Genomic DNA, 23,453 nt, shown 5'->3' with positions numbered 1-23,453 from the left:
GTTGTGCTTTGAGAGCAGTAAGTGCTTTTGTTGTAACGCCTAGGCTTAGTTTTTGACTCATGGATAAGTACCTTAGCTTGTTTGATCTTGACTTTGCTTATGTGCTTTGACTAGAGAGTTGGGATAGATCCGACCTTGAGTGAGTTATGTGCCAATGGTGTGTGTGAGGATTTGTTGATATTATGTGCATGTCAGTTGATGTATATAACTTGCCTCGTATGTTTGCAAAGCAAAATAGTAGTCTTGTTAATTCTAGGAAGTGATATAGGAATTTCGTTGTTAAGCCAATTATATGTTTATGGCCCGCCTAATTGTTGTGTATCCTATTCAGCCCTTTGAGCCTATAATCCTACTTCTTTGGTAACCACACTGCAAGCTTGATCCATTTTGTTTGAATTGATTATCGGTTTGAACCTTTTACCTCTCTTCAACACTTGATTTTGTTATGAGCTTATGAAAGCTAAAGTTGAGGTATGGTCGAGTTTTTTAGGGGAACTATTGAAAAAGGAGAAAAGTGCATTGTTTAAAAAAATTATGAGAGCCACTTGTAGGGAATTGAAAGAGAAAAAAGAGTGAGAGTACTTGGAAAGAAAAAAAATTAGAACTTTGAAAAAAGAATTGATTCCTTGCTAGTGGTAGTTCTCATCTTGTTTATGCTTAAAGAAAATGGGAGCTTGATGTTGTTATATAGTGAAGGTTGGGATTTGGTTCAACATAAGTGTGAGGTTTGAATTGTTAATGTATATGTATTAAAGTGCTCAGGGAGGTGTAGTCATTGTATCCAAATGTATCTGACCCGTCCCGCAGCCTACATTATAACCAAAATAAAGTCCTACTTGATCCCTGATTGAACGAGCTCAATAAGTAGAGTATTACACTACGGGCAAGCCTATAGTACATTCTCTGTGGCACATGAATGTTATTTTTGAGAGTGAGTGAATTCTTTCTATCTTGAGTTCCTATTTGTTCCCGAATTTTATGGTGTGTGGAATTACTCACTATCTTTGGTGTGAGGGCACATGATTTGCGAAAGAAATATAATGTCTTTGGCCTCTGTGTTAGAGTAAGTGAGCTAGTTTTTAAAAAATATGTGGTGCTTTTGAGTCAAGCCTTGAGGATAGGATGTTACGGTATGGTGCTTAGTCTGCTTTAAATATTCTTGGCATGATGAGCTTGGAGAGTTGCGTGAAAAGGTCGTTCCTACTTGAAGTGTAGTTTGTTGCTCGAGGACGATCAATGGTCTAAGTATGGGGTATTGATGGTAGGCTAGAAATATGAATTTTTGGCTACTTTTCACCTATTATTTGATACACTTTAATTGTGTTTGAGCTAAAATATGGTCAATTTATATTCATTGCGTGTTTTCTATTGTGTAGGTTCAGATTTCGGGTCAAGACGAATTCTTAGAGCTAAAAGAGAATAAAAAAGAATTTTGAAATCTGAGTAGAAGTTCGAGAGTTAAGTCAGAATCGAGTTCGGGTGTCAAGGACCCGGTGCGCGTATAAAATAATTGAAGAAAAATCCAAAAGTGCATTAGAAGCTTAAAGTTTCAACCCCTCTGAAAATTGACACTAATACGTCATGTCTTAGGCCTTGGTAAACGATGGGATAACCTATTTTTTGGCTTCTGGCGAGAACAAGGCAGCATGCATTCTTTTGGTTAAGCTTCAGAAAAGTTCCACTAAAGCGGCGCGCAGCGCGTCGCAAAGAGCAGCACACTAATGTAATTTTTCGCTCATTTAATTCTAATTCGACTGAGAGAGGGTATTTTAGTCCTAGTCCATTCATACTCCGTATAAATACATTGTAAAAATACTTTTTTATAGGAGATTTGACCTAGGAGTGTTTTGGAGAGCTGCCATGGCTTAAAAACACAAGATTTCATCAATTCTCTTGCCAACAATTGGTGCAAAAAGAGAGTTTGTATTGTAAAGTTGTCTTTGATGTTTTCTATGTTCTTAAACTTATTTGTGATGACTTTCTCCATATTTATGGAGTAGTTCTTTCCCTAGGGTTTCGACGGATATGGTATTTTGATTGATATTTGTGGATTTAACTCTAGTTTAATTGTGTGATTAAGTTTATGGACCTTTGAATTGTTTACAACTTTATTCATGATTTATTTAATCGATAGAGGAATATTTTAGTGATTATCTTTGCATTATTTGATTTGGTTTAATTTAGTGATTCTTCTAAGTAATCGAGAGAGCTTTTTGAATTGTTGATTAAACCAAGTTAGAAGAATATTCGAGTTACTTTTTCCTAAAGACTAGTCTATTAGCGTATTCTTGCATATCTTTACAGTGCTTCATATTAGTTTATTTTGTAGAGTTCAGATATAATTGAGAGAGGAATCTTAACCTTACGTTTAAGCTAATCATCGAGTGAATTCGTGAGAATCATTAGAACATTAGAAGTGAATTTAAACAGAGTTAGATCCCGAATAGCTATCGTATACCTATCCTGTCGCAACCCTTAATTCTCATATTGTTTATAACCCGTTAGTTCAACTCTCTTCTATGTGATTAGGTGTAATTACTAGCAATCTTAATTTAGTAGTTAATTGTAGTAGTATTCACTCGAAATCAAGTGTTGATCATCCTGAATAGCAAATAAGACAGAAATTACTAGAATATTATTTAAATCCAATCCTTGTGGAGTCGATAATTAAACTATACTATCTTTGGCTAGCGAGCATCAATTTCGTGTTGTGTTTTGCGCTCGTCAATCACTATCAAGAGTCATATATAAAACCCCTTTGTGGCGCGCAACCCGATCCCACCATATCAATATCAAATCCTTTCTTATTCCACCATATCATAATTTATCAATGACAAGTATTACGTACACAACTGTTGCGGCGCGCAACCCGATCCCACTATATCATCATAATTAATATCAAAATCCTCCCTTATTCCACCATATCACAACCATTGCGGCGTGCAACCCGATCCATAAATAGTATCAATAAAAGCAATCAATTCAATAGCTCAATTTACAAGAATCGCCACAATTAAGGAATATGAAAGCAAAGCAATAAAGGAACCACGTACTAATCAAAGAAAGGCTACAAATAATACAAAAGCAACAAAATAAGCCACGTATGTGACAGTTAAGGTGTACAAGTAAGACAACTAAGGCAAGTAATTAATCGTGGAGTCATGGAAGGAACGAATATTTCAATACAAGAATAATTAATGATAAGTAACAAATTACGGCATAGGAAGCGATTAAAGCATGTAACAAATAAGACATGGAATGAGATAATTCATAAATTACGAGAAGGCAAGGGAACAATTATTTTGACGGCGTATATACACTCGTCACCTCGCATATACGCCACTACACAGGTAATTCACATAACATATAGTTCAAGGATTCCTAGTTCCCTCAAATCAAGGTTAGACCCAATACTTACCTCGCTCTGCAACCAAATCAAAGCTCAAACGAGGTATTTCCTCTAAAATTCGCCTACAAACCAATCGAATCTAACCAAAATTGACTTAATATCAACAAATAACGCTAGGAAAATCAATTACAATAGATAAAGCTAAGATTTTTACACTTTTCCTAAAAAATCAATAAAATTCAACCTGGAGCCCGCCCGGTCAAAATCCCGGGTCCAATGGTAGATTTCGACTACTCATGACCCCACGAGTTCATACATGTGATTAGTTTTAAAATTCGAGTCCAAATCGATTCTCAGAACTCAATTTCTTACGTATTTTTCATTATTTGACAAAGTTTCACAAATTTTTAATTTGATTCACATGATTTTGATGTTAAAATCTAAGATAAGTTGATGGAATATGATTAGAAATGGATTAGAATCACTCACCCAAAGTTTGTAGATGAAATTCCCTCTTCAAAATCGCCTCTTACCTAGCATAGGGTTCCAAAATATGAAAAATGAGACTAAAACTCCCGTCTCTCAGCTTTTGTCCTGGCATAAATGTCGCAAATGCGAACTACCTGCATATCTGTTATCATCACAATTGCGATGATTTGTTCGCAAATATGAACATGGACAAGTCGCAAAATGTATGAAATTTTTCAAAGAACTCAAGAACATGCAATTTTATTGCTGGACGTCCAAATCACGTCAAATCAACTCCGTTTTGTAACAAATTTTGCATACAAATCATAAATAGTGAAATGAACCTATTCCAAGTTCCGGACTGAAATCCAAACACGTAGCAACAAAGTCAACATACGGTCAAATTTAAGAATTCTTTAAAACTTAAAATTACTAGTTTTCAACAAATCATGTTAATTCAAATTAGGGAGTTATGAATCCGATTCCGGGCATATGCCCAAGTCCCAAATCACGATGTGGACCTACCGGGACCGTCAAAACACAAATCCGGGTATATTTACCTAAAATATTGACCGTTGTCAACTCAAATGAGTTTTAAGGTAAAATTTCACATCCATTGGCGCAAAGATTTTATCAGACCTGGCATTTGAAATTCTATCAGCACTTTTGTTGAATACATCTGCACGTTAGTTAGAATGGTTAAGGGCCTAAAATACCCCTCTACTATTAAAAATAAGCTATATGTACACCCCCCCCCCCCCTCACTTTTGTGTTTTTATTGTCCCTGCCGTTTTACTTTTCTATTTAAAATACCCCTCAACCGTTAGTTTATTAATAAGATATTAATAAATACACGTGTCACTATCATATTTCTCTAAAATCACCCGCCCCATATCTAATTAAAATAAGCCGACCCAACCCCTTTAACCCGACCCACCCGAGCGCCTCTAACTTAAATCCTCTTACCTATCTCCATTTTATTTCATCGATCTGCAAAACATACTGAGAAAGAAGTCATTTTAGGGTTCTTCCACAAAATAGGTTGGGTTTTCCAATTTCTCTCACTCTCGCCTTATTTATTAAAATTGTCTGAAAATTTGAGATGTCAGAAGGCAGTTGTTCATCGAAGAGGAAGTGTCATTGTCGAGATTTGCTAATAATTTTACTTCGACGACTCATTTAAATCCTGGGAGGAGATTCTATAAGTGTCCTAAATCGGAAGTAAGTGATAATATATGGGTCTTGTTTGAATTTTTCTTATTTTTGACTGATTTATTTCGCTGATGTTGATCCTCAATTTGTTTTTCGGATTATTTTTAGGGTAGTTCATGTGGTTATTGGGAATGGGCAGAGGATCCTGTCCCGGACAGAGCGCTCGTTGTAATCAATAATTTGAAGTGTGAGTTGGATGTGGCTAATCTTAAAATCAGTAATTTGAAGTTGTTGTTGGATGATGGCAAGATTGAAAGGGACAAATTGAAGGAAGAAGTAGTTGCAATGAAGGCAAGAAATAATCTTATAGTAACGAAACAATTGGAGTTGGAAGATAAAATTCTCAAGATGAAGTTCTTCATTATGATTTCATGTGCGTTATTTGTCGGATTTATTGCTGCTATTATCAAAAGTTGAAGCTGAATTGGGAATGGATAGTGAAAGTTCTTTTCTTGTATATGTGTTGTTTCCCATGAATATTTGCAGCTATATATCGGATGATGTATTTTAAGCCTCAACTTTTTGTATCTTACTTTTTGTAACTTTTTAAAGCTATATATAGGATGATGTATCTCTTAAATCTATTTGTTCCTACTTTTGATTATGGCTGGTTATAATTGGCAATTAAAGCTTGCACAGAACATAAGAGGAACAACCCATATAAAATTTCTTCATTGTATCAAATTGTTGAAGATATGCAACAAATTCAGGGAATGGATATTCCTATAGTTCGCTACAAATGCTGAAGAACCTGTGATTAGCTGGCGACATGTAAATAAAATACAAGGACTAAATCACCACACAACACTAAAGGCTCTTAAAGCTACTGGCAGGTGAATAAAGGCTAGTAGTAGAAAATAGCAATTAAAGCCTTCCTTCTCCAATTAAAGATTTCATAAATGCACATGGCATATTCAGTTTAAAAGATAGGTGGATGCAATGTTATAACCCCAAAATCTTACACAACGTAACCTGGGTTATAAGATGGCATCCCACAAGTTTCACCAACCAAAATAGAATGTAGATAATACTCTCACAAAGCAGTAATTACAACCAAAATACTTTCCATCTAATTTTATTATAGTAGATTTCACTTTTTTCCCTTTCTCGGCTTCAGCTTCTCCATTTTCTGTTTGCTTTGCATTTCCAACTGACTTCCTGTTAATGCAGATTTTTCCTTCCATCTGAGTCCTGGTGGTTTGAAAAGCAGATTTGATGGAACACTAACACCATCATGATCTCATGTGAAAGTTATTGCCCTTAATCCTGAAGGTTGAGATGGATTCTGCCTTGCTTGAAGTCTTGTTCCTACTACCGACACAGTTGTTGGCCTTAAAGCTGGATCTGGATCATGATCTGGAGACTCAAAGTCCGAATATTCACTGCTGGTCTGAGTGTAAATACTTGGTGTAGGCATAAACACAAAGTTTGAGCCTTGACTTTGTTGATTAGACTGAGTAGGTTGACTAGCTTCAGGTGCAGTCAGTTCCATTTCTTCTTCATCAACCAAAGTTGAGCTGCTTGTTCTTTCCCTCTTTTTCATGCGTGGCTATTGTGTAAACATAAAAAAAATAAGTTATATATTACTAAATAGGACACAAATAAGTTAGAAAAAGTAACTATTAGCTTCTCACAACCTCTAGCATTATGATTAGGCTCTCCACAGTTACTGCATGTCATGACTCTCCCTTTCCTGGAAACTCCCCACTCACCTTGCCTTTTGATAGCCTCATATTTTTTAATTTTAGGTCTCTCCGTCATCTTTACTAACTCAGGTGGTTCCATTGCTTGAGATGGGTCCACTTTCCAGAACTTCTCACCTTTCACTGGTTGCAACTTGTGTTTATAGGTTAGCAGGTATGCTTCCTTGCTATACCATCAATTGAATTCCTTAAAAGGGTCTAGCTTCTTATATTCTATGGACTTAATGGCATGGGGGCATTGAATTCCGGTAAGATCCCAAGTCCTACATGTGCATTTCTTCAAAACCATGTTAACAGTATGCCTGTCCATTTCTGAAACTTCATAGCCTAGGTCACCATTGCAATGAACATGACACTTATTAGCTATCTTCAAGTACTCCTTGTACAATTCCAGTCTATGTGAGCTGAGTTCATTTGTCCATGACCGTACTGCTTCCTCTCTTTCCCTCAATTGGTTCATCACTTTAATTCTAATCTCCTCAAACATTTTAAAGATGGGTTTGTGCCTAGCTTCAAGAAACCATGCATTGACAGATTCAGTGAAGTTGTTCTCTACCTTTTGGTTCTTGCACACAGTGTCTAAATAAGCTTTACACCAAGCTTGAGGAGGATACTTAATCAAATCTTCTGCAGCTTGCTTATCAAGTTCACCAATGGACCTCATCTGGTCCTTGAAATGTTCTTCATAAGAACTCCATTTTCTGCACCAATTTGACTCAATGTGCCTAACACAAAATCTATGATGTGAATGAGGAAGAGCATTGTTTACAGCCTCAATTAATCCCTGTATAAGATTAAAGGGATTCAAATAAGCAATTTTGATTAAAAAGACAAAAAAAATATATTACGCATAAACCATACCTTTTGCATATCTGACATGAAGGTGATGCCTTTACCCTCCTTGAGATCTAGTGACCTTTGAAGCAATTCCAAGAACCAAGTCCATGTCCTTTTTGTTTCTTTATCCACCACTTCCCAAGCTATAGGATATGTTTGGTTATTACTGTCCAGTCCAACATTAACTAACAACTGTCCTCTAGCTTTTCCTTTTAAAAAAGTTCCATCTAAGCCAATAAATGGTCTCAAACCTAAATTAAAGCCCATCTTGAGAGCTTGAAAGCAAATATACATTCTCAAAAACTTTCTTTTACCTTCAGCAAGTGCATCCCCAGAAATTAGAACAATAAAAGGGTAGTCACCAATACATGTATACCTTAACCTTTTTGTATCACTTTTCTTTACCTGTAAGTCCTTTTTGTTTGCCAAGGAATAGAAATTAATGTATTTTCTAGCTTCACGTATGTCTTTGAAGCTCATACCCTTGTATAATTCCTTATAATTTTCTACCCCTGCCTCAATTCCAGTATTTCTTTGCTTAGCAATTTTTTGTAATCCATCAGAATCATAATCAACCTCATCATCATCACTATGAGTATCGCTCTCACTCTCACTATCAGATTCACTACAGTCAGTACCATAATCAGTTATTACTGGATGTGAGCCAGTGTGATGAACAATATTAGACACATTAATAAACTATTCATACTTATCAACAGCATAGAAGTGAAGTGTCTTAAATTCATCTGAAATTAAACTCAGTAAATGCCTCATCCCATCATCATTTTCTACCTCATAGTAATTACCAGAAGGGCTATTTACAATAAGTTGTTGAACACCTACATACCCCAACTCACTAGTGTATGTAGTTTCTAGAAGCTTGTAAGAAATAAGTTTAGAATCATACCCTCTCCAAATGTGGACCAACTTCTTTGAATACAAGACTTGGTGTGATGACCCAAAATGTCATCTTATGTTTTAGAACTCGATTCTGCGCTCTTAAGCCTTAAAAATTTCATTTTTACCCTCCTCGATTTGCATGCGCAGTCCGGGCACGTTTCCAGAAAGCTTTTATGTTAAAAATTAATAAAAATAAGAATTTTTACTTTAAAAGTTGATTTTAGTTGACTTCAGTCAACATGTTTGGTAAACGGGTCCGGATGCATATTTTGACGGTCCTTGTGGGTCCGTATCGAATTATGGGACCTGGACGTGTGCCCGGAATCGAATTCGGAGGTCCCTACCTCGAGTTATGAATTTTTGATGAAACTTAAAAGTCTGAAAATTTATTATTTTTTAAAAAAATGGTTGATGTTTGGCCTTGTTGATACCTGATCCGTATTTTAGTTCCGGAGCCCGGTATAGGTCCAGTATAATATTTAAGACTTGTCTGCGAATTTTGGTGAGAAACAGAGTTGATTTGACGTGATTCGGAAGTCCAGTTAAGAAAATAGAAATTTTAAAGCTTTCTTGAAAATTTCATTTGGTTTGGTGCTAAATTCGTAGTTCTAGGTGTTATTTTGGCGATTTGATCGCGCGATCAAGTTCGTATGATATTTTTAGACTTGTGTGCATGTTTGGTTTGGAGCCCCGAGGGCTCGGGTGAGTTTCGGATAGGCTACACAGTGAATTGAACATAGAAATCATAGTTGGTGTGCTTCAGGTCTGCAGACTTCGCACTTGCGAGATTTGGCTCGCAAATGCTGCTCGCATTTGCGAAGAAACTTCACATTTGCGAGCAGTGGGGTTGGAAGGGGACCTTCGCATTTGCGAAGTTCAGGATCGCAATTGCGATCATCATAGGCCGCATTTGCGAACGGTTGTTCGCATTTGTGAAGATGAGCTGGGACTGGGATTCTTGCATTTGCGAGATTTCCATCGCATTTGCGATGGTTCAATGTTCGCAATTGCGAACAAATGGTTCTCATTTGCGAAGGCAGCAGAGATGCGAGGCGTTCGCATTTACGATGCTTTTCTCGCATTTGCGAAGCCCAGGTCGTAAATGCAACATCTGCAGCTGATCAAAATGACTTTTGGACGGGATTTTTTATTCATTTTCCATATTTTTAAAACCTAAAACACTTGAGGCATTTTTCCAAAGAGCATTTCTTCCCCAAATCATAGGTAAGTAATTCTAAACTAGTTTCTTTCAATCTTTCACTACATTTTATGAATTATCAACCTAAAATCTAGAGTTTTCATGGTAGAATTAGGGGTTTGGGTAGAAACTAGGGATTTCGGAAATTTGGGGATTTAGACCTCAATTTGAGGTCGGATTCCAAAACCAATTATATATCCGGGCTCGGGGGTGAATGGGTAAATGGATTTTGGTCTGAACCTCGGGTTTTGACCAAGCGGGCCCGGGGTCGATTTTTGACTTTTTGGAGGAAAATTTGGGAAATCTAAATTTATGCAATGTAATTAATTCCTTTAGCAATATTTGATATTATTGAGTCATTTTTGAATAGATACGAGTGGTTTGGAGGTGAATTCCAAAGGAAAAGCTGTGATTGAGAATTAAGTGGCATTCGGAGCGAGGTAAGTGTTGTGTCTAACCCTGACTTGAGGGAATTAGGAACCTCAGATTATTTGCTATGTAAAATTCATGTGAGTGGCGTATATGTGAGGTGACAAATACTTATGCGCCGCCAATTTACATGTTTTTCCCTGTTTTCTTATATTGTCTCTTTCTTATGCCTAATTGTTACGTGCTTAGACTAGTGTTCTTAAATTTATCGTTCTTATCATATTTATGGATTCTATAGTAATAATTATGTATTTATTTTAAAGTTTATATTGATATGGTGGAACCAAATGTTCTATCTCCCTGATGTTGTTTATGCATTGCATTATGGTAAGGGAGAGTGTTAATGCACGAAGGGTGATGTCGTGCCATATTGTGAGTGTTAATGCACAAAGGGTGGTTTCGTGCCATATTGTGAGTGTAAAAGCACGAAGGGTGATGCCGTTCCATAATATGAGAGTTAATGCACGAAGGGTGATGCCGTGTCGTTTCTATTGATTTTATGGTGAGATTGAGAGTAAAAGCACGAAGGGTGATGCCGTGCATTTTTCCTTTACTGTATTCGTGCTCCTGTTGATTCATAGTATATTGGTTGTTCCAGTTCTCATTCTGCTGTAGCTCTTTACTTCGTGTTTCCCCCAGCATGTTTCCCCCTCCCGATAATTCTTGTCTAGCTCTTCATTACTGTTATTTGTATATACACTGTTAAATGGTACATGTTGATTTGTAGGTGCCTTGCCTTAGCCTCGTCACTACTTCGCCGAGGTTAGGCTCGACACTTACCAGTACATGGGGTCGGTTGTACTGATACCACACTCTGCACTTTCTGTGCAAATTTTGGTACCGGCTCGGGTTGATCGAGATTTTAGCTGTTGGACCCGCTATCCAGAGCCTCAAGGTAGATCTGTCGGCGTTCACAGACCTTGAGGTCCCCGTCTATCCTCCTGTTTTGCTGTTTCTTTCATTCAGACATTTGTATTTCTTTCAGACTATTACTTGTAGTAAATTCTAGAATGCTCGTGAATTGTGACTCCAGATCCGGGTGGTAGTAATTAATACCGCTTTTATATTATTCCGCACTTATTATATTTCATTTGAGCTAATTATTGTTATTTACTGAATGGAAATAAGGATTTGGTTTTAATGATTCTCTAACGTTGGCTTACCTAGCAAGTGAAATGTTAGGCGCCATCATGGTCCCGACGGTGGGAATTTCGGGTCGTGACAAGTTGGTATCACAACACTAGGTTGCCTAGGTCTCACGATTCACGAGCAATCTTAGTAGAGTCTGGAAGATCGGTACAGAGACACCTGTGCTTATCTTCTAGAGTCTATGAAGTTTAGGAACAAATTTTACTTCTATTCTCCTCTGTCGTGCGATTTTGTTTTTTCAATACTGATTGAACTCTTCTACTCTTATTCTCTCGCAGATGGTGAGAACACGTACCACTTCCTCAGCTGAGCAGCAGCCAGAGCCTCCAGTGGAAGCTCCTACGCGGGGCAGAGGCCAAGGTAGGGGCAGGGCTCAGCCTAGAGCCCAAGCAGCAGCCCCAACTGTGGGGCCTCATATAGAGCTTGACGAGGAGATTCCAGCCCAGACTATTCCTGCCGGGCCAGCTCAGGTTCCGGAGGGGTTCATTGCCACCCCAGTACTTCAGGATGCTTTGATCCGTTTGGTGGGCCTTATGGAGAGTGTGGCCCAAACTGGCGCATTTCCCATGGCATCAGCCGTCTCTCAGGCTTGAGGAGGAGCCCAAACTCCCACTACTCCCACTTCGAAGCAGATAGCTCCCCAGTATCAAGCTCCAGCAGCTCAGCCAGTCGGAGTAGTTCAGCTGGTTGTTGCGGCACAGTCCAGAGATGGGCCAGCTATGTCTTCTGAGGCTTTTTGGAGATTGGACAGGTTTACTAAACTCTTCCTAGTTCACTTCAGTGGTGCTCCTTCAGAGGATCCCCATGAGTATCTCGACAGCTGTCATGAGGTTCTACGGAACATGGGTATAGTGGAGACCAATGGGGTCGATTTTGCTGCATTTCAGATGACTGGTTCCGCCAAGAAATGGTGGAGAGATTATATGATAACCAGACCAGTTCGGTCGCCTGCTCTTACTTGGGACCAATTCTCTAAGCTTTTCATAGAGAATTTTCTTTCTATCACATTGAGAGAGGAGCATCGCCGTCAGTTTGAGCGTCTACAGCAGGGTAGTATGACTGTTACTCAATATGAGACCCGTTTGTGGATTTGGCCCGTCATGCTATTCTTCTGCTTCCCACCGAGAGAGAGGGTGAGGAGGTTTATTGATGGACTTGCTCAGCCTATCAGATTGCAGATGGCTAAGGAGACTTGGATTGAAATTTCTTTTCAGGCGACTGTTAATGTCGCCAGACGAGTCGAGATAGTTCTTGCTAAGGGAGGTCAGGGGTTTGACAAGAGACCTCGTTATTTCGGTGAGTTCAGTGGTGCCTCATCTAGAGGCAAGGGTACTTTTGGTAGAGGCCATCCTCCCAGGCCATTTCATTCAGCACTCCAGGCATCCCACGGTACCTCAGGTGGTCGTGGCCCTCAGATGCTTTTTTTCGACTAGCTAGCCTACAGTGTACCACCGGCTCCTATTAGTGCGCCTCCACTCCAGATTTATCAGGGTGGTTACTCAGGTCAACAGGGTCAGTTTCAGGATCAGCAGTCACAACAGCCGAGGTTATGTTATACTTGTGGTGATCCGAGGCACATTGCTAGATTTTTCACTCGGGCAACGGGCAACTCACAAAATTAGAGTTCTCGTGCCATGGTTCCGACACTAGTTGTTGCACCACCTGCTCAGCCAGCCAGAGGCAGGGGTCAGGCAGCCATAGGTAGAGGCCAGACTGTTAGAGGTGGAGGTTTGGCCGTTAGAGGTGGAGACCCGCCAGTTAGAGGCCGTCCCAGGGACGTAGTTCATGGTGGTGGGGCCCAGCCCTGGGATTATGCTTTCCCAGCCAGGCCTGAGGCTGAGTCTGACGCTGTTATCACAGGTACTGTTTCAGTTTGTAGTAGAGATACTTCACTTCTATTTGATTCGGGGTCTACTTATCCTATGTGTCATCCTATTTTGCTTCATATTTGGTTGTGCCCCGTGATTCTTTGAATGCTCCTGTGTATGTGTCCACGCCAGTGGGGGATGCTATTATTGTAGATCGTGTTTATCGTTCGTGTGTGGTCACCATTGGGAGTCTTGAGACTCGTGTAGATCTTCTACTTCTCGATATGGTTGATTTTGATGTCATACTGGGTATGGATTGGCTGACACCTTATCATGCTATATTAGATTGTCACGCCAAGACGATGACCTTAGCCTTGCAGGGGTTGCCTCGATTAGAGTGGAGAGGGACTCTTGGTCATTCTACCAGTAGGTTTATCTCTTATGTGAATGCTCGGCATATGGTCGAGAAGGGGTGTCTAGCTTATTTAGCTTATGTCCGCGATTCTAGTGCGGAGGTTCTTTCCATGGATTCAGTGCTAGTTGTTCGTGAGTTTCCAGAAGTATTTCCTGCATACCTACCGGGGATGCCACCCGACAGGGATGTTGATTTCTGCATTGATTTGGCTCCGGGCACTCAGCCCATTTCCATTCCACCATACCGCATGGCCCCGCCAGAGTTGAAAGAATTAAAGGAACAGTTACAAGATCTGCTTGATAAGGGCTTCATTAGACCTAGTGTCTCGCCCTAGGGTGCACCTGTGTTGTTTGTGAAGAAGAAAGATGGATCGATGAGGATGTGTATAAATTATCGGCAGTTGAACAAAGTCACCATCAAGAAGAAGTATCCATTGCCGAGAATTGATGATTTGTTTGATCAACTTTAGGGTTCCAAGGTGTTTTCGAAGATTGATTTGAGATCTGGCTACCATCAGTTAAGGATTAGGGCATCCGATGTCCCTAAGATATCTTTTCGGACTCGGTATGGGCATTATGAGTTTCTAGTGATGTCATTTGGGCTGACAAATGCCCCAGCATCATTCATGGACTTGATGAACCGGGTGTTCAAGACCTACTTGGATTCCTTTGTGATTGTGTTTATTGATGATATCTTGATCTACTCCCACAGCTGAGAGGAGCATGAGCAGCACCTTTGAACCGTTCTTCAAACTCTGAGAGACAACCAGTTATATGCTAAGTTCTCAAAATGCGAGTTTTAGTTGAGTTCAGTTGCTTTATTGGGTAATGTCGTATCAGCAGAGGGTATTCAGGCGGATCCTAAGAAGATTGAGGCAGTCTAGAACTGGCCTAGACCCACATCAACTACAGAGATTCGTAGTTTCCTGGGTTTGGCTGGCTATTACCGTCAATTTGTGGAGGGGTTTTCATCCATAGCTGCCCCGTTGACCAGGTTGACCTAGAAGGGTGGCCCGTTCAAGTGGTCAGACGAGTGTGATGGGAGCTTCCAAAAGCTCAAGACAGCTTTGACTACGACACCGGTATTGGTATTACCCACAGATTATGGATCTTATACAGTATATTGTGACGCATCTCATATTGGTCTGGGTGCGGTATTGATGCAGGGTGGCAAGGTTATTGCATATGCTTCGTGGCAGCTGAAGGTTCACGAGAAGAATTACCCTGTTTATGATCTAGAGCTGGCAGCCATTGTTCACGCGCTAAAGATTTGGAGGCACTATCTTTATGGCGTGCCATGTGAGGTATTCACGTATCATCGGAGCTTGCAGTATTTGTTCAAGCAGAATGAACTCGATTTAAGGTAGAGGAGGTGGTTGGAGCTATTGTAAGACTATGATATTACCATATTGTATCATCTCGGGAAGGCCAATGTGGTGGCTGATGCTTTGAGTAGAAAGTCAGCTAGTATGGGTAGCCTTGCTTATATTCCAGTTGGTGAGAGACCGCTTGCATTGGATGTTCAGGCCGTGTCCAACCAGTTCATGAGGTTGGATGTTTCTGAGCCCAACCGTGTTCTAGCTTGTACAATTGCTCGGTCTTCTTTGTTTGAGCGCATCAGAGGTCGGCAGGATGACGATCCTCATTTACTTGTCCTCAGAGACACAGTGTGTCATGGTGGTTCCAAACAGGTTATTGTTGGAGATGACAAAGTTTTGAGGATGCAGGGTCGTATTTGTGTGCCTAATGTGGATGGACTTCGTGAGTTGATTCTTGAGGAGGCCCACAGTTCCCGGTATTCTATTCATCCGGGCGCCGCCAAGATGTATCAATACTTGCGGCAGCATTATTGGTGGAGGAGGATGAATAAAGACATAGTTGCATATATAGCTCGGTGCCTAAATTGCCAGCAGGTCAAGTATGATCATCAAAGACCTGGTGGTTTACTTCAGAGGTTAGAGATTCCTGATTGGAAGTGGGGGCATATCAATATAGATTTTGTTGTTGGACTCCCACGGACTCAGAGGAAGTTCGATGTAGTTTGGGTCTTTATGGACAAGCTGACTAAGTCAGCGCATTTCATTCCTGTGGCAGTTACCTATTCCTCGGACCGGTTGGCAGAGATTTACATTCGTGAGGTCGTCCGTCTTCATTGTGTGACCGTGTCTATCATTTCTGATCGAGGCACGCAGTTCACCTCGCACTTTTGGAGGGCAGTACAGCATGAGTTGGGTACGCGGGTTGAGTTGAGCATATCATTTCATCCTCAGACGGACGGGCAGTCCGAGCGCACTATTCAGATCTTGGAGGATATGCTCTATGCATGAGTTATAGACTTCGGAGGATCGTGGGATCAGTTCTTGCCCCTTGAGAGTTCTCCTACAACAACAGCTACCAGTCGAGCATTCAAATGGCTCCCTATGAGGCATTATATGGTAGGCAGTGCCGGTCGCCAGTTGGGTGGTTTGAGCCGGGAGAGGCTTGGTTGTTGGGCATAGACTTAGTACAGGATGCCTTGGATAAGGTCAAGATTATTCAGGATCGACTTCGCACAGCTCAGTCCAGGAAGAAGAGTTATGCTGACCGTAGAGTTCGTGATATTGCATTCATGGTCGAGGAGAGAATGTTTCTTCGGGTATCACCCATGAAGGGTGTAATGAGGTTCGAAAAGAAGGGCAAGTTGAGTCCTAGGTATATAGGACCTTTTGAGATTCTAGAGAGGGTAGGAGAGGTGGCTTACAGGCTTGCGTTGCCACCGGGGTTATCATCAGTTCATCTGATATTCCATGTGTCCGTGCTTCGAAAGTATCACCGTGATCCATCCCATGTATTAGATTTTAGCTCTATCCAGTTGGACAAGAATTTGACTTACGAGGAGGAGCCGGTGGCTATCCTAGCCCGACAAGTTCGCCAGTTGAGATCAAAGAGTTACCCTTCAGTTCGAGTGCAGTGGAGAGGTCAGCCTGTTGAGGCAGCTACTTGGGAGTCCGAGTCCGATATGCGGAGTAGATATCCCCACCTTTTACCAGCCCAGGTACTTTTCTATGTTCGTTTGAGGACGAACGGTTATTTTAGAGGTGGAGAATGTGATGACCCAAAAGGTCATCTTATATTTTAGAACTCGATTCTGCGCTCTTAAGCCTTAAAAATCTCATTTTTACCCTCCTCTATTTGCGTGCGCAGTCCGAGCATGTTTCCGGAAAGGTTTAATATTGAAAATTGATGAAAATAAGAATTTTTGCCTTAAAAGTTGATTTTAGTTGACTTTGGTCAATATTTTTGGTAAACTGGCCCGGATCCGTGTTTTGACGGTCCTGGTGGGCCCGTAACGAATTATGGGACCTGGGCGTGTGCCCGGAATCGAATTCGGAGGTCCCTAGCTCGAGTTATGAATTTTTGATGAAAATAAAAAGTCTGAAAATTTATTGTTTTTTTTTAAAAAAATGGTTGATGTTTTGTCTTGTTGATACCTGGTCCGTATTTTGGTTCTGGGGCCCGGTATAGGTCCAGCATAATGTTTAAGACTTGTCTGCGAAATTTGATGAGAAACGGAGTTGATTTGACGTGATTCGGACGTCCAGTTAAGAAAATAGAAATTTTAAAGCTTTCTTGAAAATTTCATTTGGTTTGGTGCTAAATTCGTAGCTCTAGGTGTTATTTTGGCGATTTTAATTGTGCGAGCAAGTTCGTATGATGTGTTTAGACTTGTATGCATGTTTGGTTTGGAGCCCCGAGGGCTAAAGTGAGTTTCGTATAGGCTATAGAGTGAATTGAACATAGAAATCATAGCTGGTGTGCTTCAGGTCTGCAGACTTCGCAATTGCGAGGTCTGGCTAGCAAATGCGAGCATCGCATTCGCGAAGAAACTTCGCATTTGGTAGCAGTGGGGTTGGAAGGGGACCTTCGCATTTGCGAAGTTCAGGATCGCAATTGCGATCATCATAGGCCGCATTTGTGAACGGTTGTTCGCATTTGCGAAGATGGGCTGGGACTGGGATTCTCGCATTTGCGAGATTTCCATCACATTTGCGATGGTTCAATGTTAGCAATTGCGAACAAATGGTTCGCATTTGCGAAGGCAGCAGAGATGCGAGGAGTTCGCATTTACAATGCTTTTCTCGCATTTGCGGGCTTCGCATTTCCGAAGCCCAGGTCGCAAATGCGACATCTGCAGCTGATCAAAATGACTTTTGGACGGGATTGTTGATTCATTTCCCAAATTTTTAAAACCTAAAATACTTGAGGTGATTTTCCAAAGACTATTGCTTCCCCAAATCATAGGTAAGTAATTCTAAACTAGGTTTTTTCAATCTTTCACTACATTTTATGAATTATCAACCTAAAATCTAGAGTTTTTATGGTAGAATTAGGGGTTTGGGTAGAAACTAGAGATTTCGGAAATTTGGGGATTTAGACCTCAATTTGAGGTATGATTCCAAAACCAATTATATATCCGGGCTCTGGGGTGAATGGATAAATGGATTTTGGTCCGAACCTCGGGTTTTGACCAAGCGGACCCGGGGTCGATTTTTGACTTTTTGGAGGAAAATTTGGGAAATCTAAATTTATGCAGTGTAATTAATTCCTTTAGCAATATTTGATATTATTGAGTCGTTTTTGAATTGATACGAGTGGTTTGGAGGTGGATTCTAAAGGAAAAGCTGTGATTGAGTATTGAGTGGCATTTGGAGCGAGGTAAGTGTTGTGTCTAACCCTGACTTGAGGGAATTAGGAACCTCAGATTTTTCGCTATGTGAAATTCATGTGGGCGGCGTATATGTGAAGTGATGAGTACTTATGCGCCGCCAATTTACCTGCTTTTTCCTGTTTTCTCACGTTTTTCTTATATTGTCTCTTTCCTATGTCTAATTGTTACGTGTTTAGACTAGTGTTGTTAAATTTATCGTTCTTATCATGTTTACGGATTCTCTGGTAATAATTGTGTATTTATTTTAAAGTTGAGATTGATATGGTGGAACCAAATGTTTAAGTAAGGCTTGTACTTGTTATTCTATCTCCATGTTGTTGTTGTTTATGCATTGCATTATGGTAAGGGAGAGTGTTAATGCACGAAAGGTGATGTCGTGCCATATTGTGAGTGTTAATGCACGAAGGGTGATGTCGTTCCATATGGTGAGTGTTAATGCACGAAGGGTGATGCCGTGCCATATTGTGAGTGTAAAAGCACGAAGGATGATGCCGTGCCATAATATGAGAGTTAATGCACGAAGGGTGATGTCGTGCCGTTTCTATTGATTTTATGGTGAGATTGAGAGTAAAAGCACGAAAGGTGATGCCGTGCATTTTTTCTTTACTGTATTCGTGCTCCTGTTGATTCATAGTATATTGGTTGTTCTAGTTCTCATTCTGCTGTAGCTCTTTACTTCTTGTTTCCCCCAGCATATTTCCCCCTCCCGATAATTCTTGTCTAGCTCTTCATTACTGTTATTTGTATATACACTGTTAAATGGTACATGTTGATTTGTAGGTGCCTTGCTTTAGCCTCGTCACTACTTCGTCGAGGTTAGGCTCGACACTTACCAGTACATGGGGTCGGTTGTACTAATATTGCACTCTGCTGTTTCTGTGCAGATTTTGGTACCAGCTCGGGTTGATCGAGATTTTAGCTGTTGGACCCGCTATCCGGAGACTCAAGGTAGATCTGTCGGCGTTCACAGACCTTGAAGTCCCCGTCTATCCTCATGTTTTACTGTTTCTTTCATTTAGACAGTTGTATTTCTTTTAGACTATTACTTGTAGTAAATTCTATAATGCTCGTAAATTGTGACTCCAGATCCGGGTGGTAGTAATTAATACAGTTTTTATATTATTCTGCACTTATTATATTTCATCTTAGCTAATTATTATTATTTACTGAATGAAAATAAGGATTTGATTTTAATGATTCTTTAACATTGGCTTGCCTAGCAAGTGAATTATTAGGCTCCATCACGGTCCCGACGGTGGGAATTCCGAGTCGTGACACCTAGGGTGTTGTGATCCAATCCCCACCATAATGCAACATTATGTCAACCAAACGCATCCTTAATATTCTGGAAGGCAATTAAAAAATAATAAGCAAATTGATAAAGATAATCAATAAATAAATTATATAAACAATAAATAAACCTACACATGAGCTAATAAAAGATCCTATGGAAAACAATTAACAAATCAAAAGAATAATAAAAAAGATAGTGAACTTGGTGGACCAAGATATATGCAACAAAATAGGACCAGAAACATTAACAATAGTAAAGCTCCACTAGCACTAAAATACTCAAATTCTCTGTTACTTTAAGGGAACAACACTTACCATATACAGACAAAAAGAAAGCTTATGTCGCAAATTGTAACCCCACATTCTCAGCCAGAAAAGGCATAAAATCACACTCGGGACCACCAATTGAAGAGGAATCCCCACAATAATGTCGACCCGTAAAAACACTAACATAAAATAGCTTAAATAATACATGAAGATACATAACAATATAGATATTGTCGATTTGAGCTCATGTCGAAAACTGTAAAAGCATAAAACGATTAAAAACCAAAGAATCGACTAGACCGAAAACATTAAAAAAAACCACCATTGTCTTTCTACAAAAAAACAAGAAATGGAAGATAAACTAACCTTTTGAAGAAGAACAAGCATAAATCGGAAGCATTTATGAAAGCTATACGACCTAGGGTTTGCAAGTTAATTTATCTTTTATGTGTTTTTTGTTGAGCGATGTTTCTAAATTGGGCTTAGGTAATGGGTAAGTGGATTTAAGTTAGAGGGGCTCGGGTGGGTCGGGTTAAAGGGGTTGGTTTGGCTTATTTTAATTAGATATGGGTCGGGTGATTTTAGAAAAACAGGATAGTGACACGTGTATTTATTAATATCTTATTAATAAACTAACGATTGAGGGGTATTTTAAATATCAAGGAAAACGACAGAGACTATAATAAGACAAAAGTGAAACGGGGGTACATATAACTTATTTTTAACAGTAAAGGGGTATTTTAGGCCCTTAACCGTAGTTAGAACCCAATGATATCGCATTCGTAAACCAAGTGAAACTTTTCAAAATGCAGTTCCACGGGAAGGAGTGCTCATGCACATAACATTAAATGGAAGTTACAACAATTTTATTGATTAAATTGACATGAATGTCAAAACGAAAGGGTCAAATAAATCTCTGTACTATCGAAAATAGTTTAAATATATCATTCGTCATACTATTTGATTATTTCTGACCCTACCGTTATACTATGAAACAAATATACCCTAATTTTGGACGAAATGTCACGTGGTTGCACATGATTAAATCAACCCTTTTCCCTTTCTTAACCCGGTTCACTTAAATAAAAGATTTTTTCGTTCCTATACACTATTTGAAATTTTATTACCAAAAATGTCCACGTTTAGTTAATTAGCCGACCTAAACAAGTTTTATCTACAAAATATATACATTCCACCTTAAAAGGCTCACAATCCATTATTAATGCCTTCAATCAATAGATTTAGTTACACCATTTATTTTTTTCTCCTCTTCTCTTTTCTTATTTTTCTTCCGCCTTAATATACGATAATCATGGAAGTTATTTTTCTCCGCCCAACTCTCTTAAGTGTTATCCATTCTGATGAATAGCATGGTGATCAAATCTTCCTCCCATACATTCTGGGTTAAAAATATTTGTCTTCTGGAAAATATGCTTGACTCTCTCCTTATTTTCAGTCTCCATCGTGTTATTTTATTCTTAAAAAGCATAGTCATGCTTGAATGAATACGTTGACTAATCCGTTCATATATGAAATATAAAAGCAACTTTCAGTTCATTAAAAGGACTTCCAATGGGTAAGTGTAACTATAGTCAAATTGCTCCTTCTATTAGAGGTGAATTTTGCTAGCCAATAATTTCAAATGTTAAAGTTTTTTTTTTCCAGAAAAAGTGTATGTAATACAGTAGAATTTGGGACGGATTTTAACAAGATCTAAAAGAGAACTTCTGCTGAATCTAAACTTCATTGCATATTTATATTCAAACTAAACACATAAAATCTCTATCTCTAAGGACAATATATGGTACATCAACATACAAATTAAAAACTTATCTACAACTTTCATACATTATTTCTACCCAATTATATACAACTACAATATCATACCACTTAAATATAAATTTTATACAATATGTCTTTTGTATATTTTGTATCTGATTTATACATAGTAAAAATAAATTTCATACAACTAATTATATATCATACAACTTATCTACAACTTATCTGCAACTTATCTACAACTTTCATACATTATTTCTACCCAGTTATATACAACTACAATATCATACCACTTAAATACAATTTTTATACAAATTTTATATAATATGTCTTTTGTATATTTTGTATCTGATTTATACATAGTAAAAATAAATTTCATACAACTAATTATATATTATACAACTTATCTATAACTTTCATATATTATTTCTACCCAATTATATACAACTATAGTATCATACAACTTAAATATAATTTTTATACAATATTGTTCAACTTTCATAGAATATTTAAATAAAAAAAAAATATATAAACAACATAATACAATTTTCTACAATTATACTACAACTTTACTACAATTTTGTAAGTATAATGTATGTCATGTCTTCTTTTTCTTCTTCTTCTTCGAGTTTCAATCTGAAATTCAGCCAAAATCAAGTCTAATCTTCACCAAAACACCCTCAAAATTGAGATATAAACTCCAAACAATATTCCCAATTGTTTGCAACAACACCCAATCCAAACAAATAACGGTTTTTGAAAACCCAAATTCGAATTCAAAGCTTCAAAGCTTTTTAATGGCTGTCAATGGTGGAGAGTCAAACACCTTCAAAATTTATTGATTGACAATTTCAATTTGAACACCAATTGTACAACACCTTCAGCTCTACATTACTAGAATTTTAATAAGGATGGAATTGCTGCTCTCTTTCCCTTTGCTCTACATTACTGGAGTTAGGGATTGAGAGATAGAGAGAGACATAGAGAGAGAGAAAGCACAGGAAAGAGAGAGAGAGAGACGGAGAGAGAGAGAGAGTGCAGGAGGGAGATAGAATAAGGATGAGAAATAATTGATTCCTAATATAAAGGGATACTCATTTAATTCCTAAAGTATATATAATTGATAAATTTGTATATAGTATGTAATTAAATTGAAACTTGAGTAGGGAGGGTAATAAAGTTTCAAATAGTGTATAGGAATGTAAAAAATCCTAAAACAAATCACTATCCGACCCAAAGTCCACTGTCACTGCTTCTCTCTCTCCTCTTTTCTTCATATTTTCTCCCTCGCCTCACTGTAAGGCTGGCAAGTGGGCCGGTCTAGGACTGGGACCGGCCCGGGACCGCGGGCCAAACAGGCTAGGACCGATTTTAGTGGGCCTGGGGATCGGACCGGTCCCCTCGCGGGCCAAACGGTCCCCACGGTAAACTTTTAAAAACAAAAAATTTGAAAAATGTAAAAAATAGCCGTTAGGCTATCAAAAATAGTCGTTGGCTATTTATAAAATAGCCATTTAACCCCCTCCCCCAAACTTTGTTTTAACCCCAAACTTTTTATAATGACATTTTCCCCCTATTTTCAACTATAAATACCCCGTCATTCTTTCATTTTTCTTACAAAATCATCAATCTATCACAATCTCTCTATAATTTTCTTCTATAATTGCTACTATTGCTTACTTTATTGTTATAATTTGTGAAAAAATTGTAAAGTTGGTGAATTAAAGTCTTCAAGTCTTCAACGATAATCAATTTTTAATAAGTTGTTCGTCTATTCGGTAAACTCGTTCCAACTCTTACGTTTTAATATTATAGTTTTGTTTGTTTTATTTATTTTCTATTACTTTATTAATTAAGATGGCTTCCTTAAAAAAACTTTTTAGTAAAAATAAAGGAAAATTCAAGAGTGGCGAATCTAGTGCTCAATCTGTTCCTCCTC

General features: G+C 38.8%; 1 long non-coding RNA gene across 1 annotated transcript; it reads left to right on the top strand.

Annotated features, from left to right (window-relative positions):
- Window positions 1–4,801: 4,801 nt before the first annotated feature.
- On the top strand, window positions 4,802–5,653 carry LOC104089238 (uncharacterized). The gene is made up of 2 exons (XR_684721.4): window positions 4,802–5,038; window positions 5,138–5,653. It is a non-coding gene; the product is annotated as an uncharacterized lncRNA (long non-coding RNA).
- Window positions 5,654–23,453: the final 17,800 nt, after the last annotated feature.

The sequence above is a fragment of the Nicotiana tomentosiformis genome, chromosome 1 (assembly GCF_000390325.3).
Source record: "Nicotiana tomentosiformis chromosome 1, ASM39032v3, whole genome shotgun sequence".
Taxonomy (NCBI): domain Eukaryota; kingdom Viridiplantae; phylum Streptophyta; class Magnoliopsida; order Solanales; family Solanaceae; genus Nicotiana; species Nicotiana tomentosiformis.
The sequence above is the reverse complement of the archived record's forward strand: the minus strand, read 5'-3'. Positions and strand labels throughout refer to the sequence as shown.